Below are 4,580 nucleotides of genomic sequence, written 5' to 3'. Positions count from 1 at the left end.
ACCTCTAACTGTAACTGTCTTGGCCTCCTTCCGTGGGTGTGGATGCTCCTGCTTGAAACGCATTTTCCAGCCGGCCAAATTCTTGGGAGAGTTTCTTCCACTCTCCAAGCGCTGAGAGCTACAAAGTTCAATCTGGCTTTCCAGATTTTTTTTCTTCCCATTACTAACGGAAGAAATCAAGAAGCGCGGGGCAGAAGGGCCCTGCTCCCTCCAATCAGAGCCCAGTTCGGGGCCAGAGGAGGAAGTGCGGCGGTGGGACGTGCGGTGACAGCCCCTCGCCCCCCGGGACCCGCTGGCCAGGGCAGAGGTCGGTGCGGCCGCTGCGCGACAACTCCCGGCCCGCGCCTCTCGCTTCCTCCCGCCGGGCAAGTGAGAGGATAAACCATGCGGCAGGGGCAGTGCGCCCCCACCAACCGCGCTCCCCGCGCACGGACCCCCATACACGCGCGTCCCAGGCGGGGTCGACCCAGAAGAGCCACGGGGCGGCGCACAGCCCCACTAACAGGGCGGCCAGTACTCACGTGAGCGGGTCCACGCAGCCACCTATATAGGTGACAAAACACTCAGGAAGCCGTCATGCGGCGTCGGGAAAGAGGCCCCACCCAGAGTCACGGACTCCCTAGTCGGAGGGTCCGCTCAGTCCCCTCGGTGAGTCTAGCGAAGCGGTCTCGCTGCGAGAGAGGGCGGGGAGGACGGCGGAGTCTCCCACTCGCGGTGACCCGGACCCCGCCCCACGAGTGGGTCCTCGCAGGGCTCCCTCTGCCGCACGCGGGGACCAGCCACGCAGCGGGGGAGCGGGCAGAAGCCAGCGCCCGGGTCCATGCAGTCCCCTCCGCGGCAGATGCGGGGAGCCGGGGAGCAATGGGGACCTGCCCCCACCCGCAGGGCGACCGGCACCCCCGCGCGGGCCCACGCGGTATCGCAGCAGGAGCGAAGCCCCCGGTGCCACCCGAGGCCAAGACACAGCCCAGGCGCAAGGACCCCGGATCCCGACCTCGGACCCTGAGGAGCCGAGCTCGGAGCCGCCACGCCCGGGGCAGAGACCCCAACCCGGTCAGGAGACCCCGTCGCCCGTCGCGCCATCTCACCTCAGGCAGCCGCCTCGCAGCGCTCGTTCCTCGCCGCGGCGCCTGGGCCGACTGGAGCGCAGCTGAGCAGCCCACAGAGCCGCGGCAGCCTCAACAATAGAGCCCCGGTGCGGGGCCGCCCCCGCCGCTTCAGCCCGTGTTCCCCGCTCAGGATCCGGCTCAGATCAAGGAGCTGCAGCTGGCGCGGGGCTGCGGCCGGGACACACACCGTGCAGGTGCACACGGCCCCGCCCGCCGCCCGCCGCCCCGCCCCCAGCGGAGCCGGGTGCCCAGGGCCCGTCCCCCGGCCAATGGGGAGCGATCCGCGCGGAGAGGGCGGGGCCTGGGGGAACAAAGGGAGGTTGGGCGGGGCGGCGCTGGGACTGGGCGTGCCGGATATCGCGGGAGGACCGGACCCAAGAGCTGGCCTCCTAGAGACCCAGCTCAACGTCCACCTGGAGTCTGCTCTACAGGACGCGCTCATCTCAAGCCTAGAACTCAGGCTTTTAGGGCAGAGAGCGAGAGATAGGCTTGCTTTACAAAAAGTGAAACTGAGGTCCAAGAAATACGATTGCCTGCTGCCCGAAGTCACGTAGTCCCATTCACTCGTTCACCTTGTCATTCAGCAAACATTAGAAAGCACGTATGGTGGGCGTTAGGAGTGAAGTAGGAGTGAAGTAGGGCAGGGCGCGGTGGCTCCCGCCTGTAATCCCAGCACTTTGTGGGGCCGAGGCAGGTGGATCACTTGAGGCCAGGAGTTCGAAACCAGCCTGGCCAACAAGATGAAACCCCATTTCTGCCAAAAATACAAAAACTTAGCCGATCGTGGTGGCGCGTACCTGTGGTCCCAGCTACTGGGAAGGCTGAGGCAGGAGAATCGTTTGAACCCGGGAGGTGGAGGTTGCAGTGAGCTGAGATGGTGCCACTGCATGCGCTCCAGCCTGGGCGACAGAGTGAGACTGTCTCCAAAAAAAAAAAAAAAAAAAAAAAAAATTAATAGATGGGAAGTAGAAGCGAACTTAGGCTTTCCCTGAAGGAGCTCGGCCAAGGAGTACCTGAAATGTCTCTGCATCTCTTTAAGGTCTGATAAAGGAACCAGGAGCGAGCACTAATCACTACCCTTTCCTGCCTCAGAGCTTTCATGTGTTTGCTGTTCCCCGCCTGAAATGCCAAGTACCAATGGTATTTATTTATTTATAGAAATGGGGTCTCCTTATATTGCCCAGGGTGGTCTCAAACTCCTGGCCTCAAGCTATCCTCTCATCTCAGCCTCCCAAAGTCTTAGGATTACAGGCATGAACCACTGTCTCCAGCCCTGATCGTCTTTAAAACCTCTTTCCTCATCTTATTTGAGCTTCCTGCATCATGTGCCCCCACACCCTTGGTTTTCCTGTACTTCCATAGCTGCTTCCTCTGTGGGTACCAAGAACCCACCCCCTTCTCTGCCCAACTTGTATATGTCTGGGCTCAGGCCAAATGTCCTTCCATTTGCAGTGGACGCTGCTACAGGAAATCTCATGCCCTTCCGGGCTTCACAAACCATCCACATACTCTGCTCCCTGCCAAACATCCATCCCAGTCAGATGCCAACCCTGACCTTTCCCAAAGCCCCAGCTGGACAGAGGGAAGCATCTCAAATTTTCCGTGGACCAAAACAGAGTGGTTTATTAGTGCCCTAACCTGCTCATCCACATTCTTGTGATTCTCTGTAAACAGCCCCTCCATCCACCCAGTTGCTCAGGTGAAAATCTCAAATCCTCCTCCAGTCCTTCCTCCCCCAACATCTCATGCAGCCCTCTGCCTTCCTAGGACGCTGAGCACCTCTCACTCCCAGCACCAGCTACGGTGCTGTCTGAGTGGCTGCCACCCACTTGGCATGAAGTGTGACCTCTCGCCTGGTGTGGTGGCTTACACCTGTAGTCACAGCACTTTGGGAGGCTGAGGCGGGCAGATCGCTTGAGGCCAGGAGACTGGGACCAGCCAAGCCAATATGGTGAAACTAAAATACAACAATTAGCCAGACATGGTAATGCGTGCCTATCATCCCAGCTACCCTACCCAGGAGGCTGAGGCAGGAAAATTGCTTGAATCTGGGAGGCAGACGTTGCAGTGAGCCAAGGTCACACCACTGAACTCCAGCCTGGGTAACAGAGTGAGACTCTGTCACAAATTTAAAAAAGAAGAAGAAGAAGAAGAAGAAGAAGAAGAAGAAGAAGAAGAAGAAGAAGAAGGAGGAGGAGGAGGAGGAGGAGGAGGAGGAGGAGGAGGAGGAGGAGGAGGAGGAGGAGGAGGAGGAGGAGGAAGAGGAGGAGGAGGGGGAGGAGGAGGACGAGGAGGAGAAGGAGAAGAAGTGTGACCTCTCTAAGGCAAGGCAGTGTCCCACTCTGATTCACTTCCACGTGTAAAACAAGACCAGCACCCTAAAGACACTCACTCAGGGAGGTTGCTGGGATGGTGGATGCACAGTTAAGGTCTTCATGGTGGCTGGGGCTGACCCCATCCCCATCGTTCTTCCCACACACACCCGCACACTCATCACTCCCACACTCGCACCCACCACTGAAAGCCTGGCCCCTAATCTGATTTGCCTAACAAGGTCCCCGGATGAACAACACATGCTTCCCTACCTCTCCCCTGCTAGGGCCCCACCGTGTTCTGGGATGTACTCAGGGATCAGGAGAACAAAACCTCAGGGAGTGAAAGGACATTCCAGGGTGCAGGCCACTGCATCCCCCTCCATGCCCTCACCCCTGCCTGACACACCCTCACCCCTGTACCTGGCCAGCTCCTACCAACCCTTAAAGTCTCACCAAGTTCAGTGGTGGCAGCCACACCCTATGATCCCTCAATGACCTACGCCCTTGCATAGTCTTCCTGACCTTGGGTACGAGCAAAACCGGTGACTGGCTTCTAACCCATAGAGCCTGGCAAAAGCAATGGGATGTCACTGTCACGGCGCATCACCTGCACACACTAGAGAGAAAAGTTCCACCTGCAGGCGCTGCAGGAGGTAGATGCTGTGCTGAGAAAATACCTTTGGAGGGGCTCCGTAGGCAAGGAAGCAAAAAGCTGGGCCCTTGCCAAGCGGGTCCGAGGAAATGAATTCTGCCAAAAACCTCAACGGACCTGGAAATGGATTCTGCCCTGGTGGAGCCTCAGATGAGGATGCATCCCAGCTGCTTAGCGTGAGATCCCAAGCACAGGACCCGCTAAAATGTGCTCAACTCCTAGCTTGCCAAAATTGGCTTAAAGATGTGTGTTGTTTTAAGCTTCTAAGTATTTAGTTATTGCCTGTGAAAGTGTTAAAATATGAGACAATAACTTAAGTCCCCTCCTGATCACACACATTCTTCTTTCTGGCATTCATCACAATTCTACTTATTGATTGAAAATCTCCCTCTTGACTGGGTGCAGTGGCTCAGGAGTTCCAGACCAGCCTGGCCAACATGGTGAAACCCCATCTCTACTAAAAATACAAACATTAGCTAGACGTGGTGGTGCAATCCGGTAATC

At 57.7% G+C, this 4,580-nt stretch overlaps 1 pseudogene; it reads left to right on the top strand.

Annotated features, from left to right (window-relative positions):
- The first annotated feature begins 46 nt into the window (after positions 1-46).
- Positions 47-3,251, top strand: LOC119623538 (uncharacterized; annotated as a pseudogene).
- The last annotated feature ends 1,329 nt before the right edge of the window (positions 3,252-4,580 follow it).

The sequence above is a fragment of the Chlorocebus sabaeus genome, unplaced genomic scaffold, assembly GCF_047675955.1.
Source record: "Chlorocebus sabaeus isolate Y175 unplaced genomic scaffold, mChlSab1.0.hap1 unalloc_scaffold_496, whole genome shotgun sequence".
NCBI lineage: Eukaryota > Metazoa > Chordata > Mammalia > Primates > Cercopithecidae > Chlorocebus > Chlorocebus sabaeus.
The sequence above is the reverse complement of the archived record's forward strand: the minus strand, read 5'-3'. Positions and strand labels throughout refer to the sequence as shown.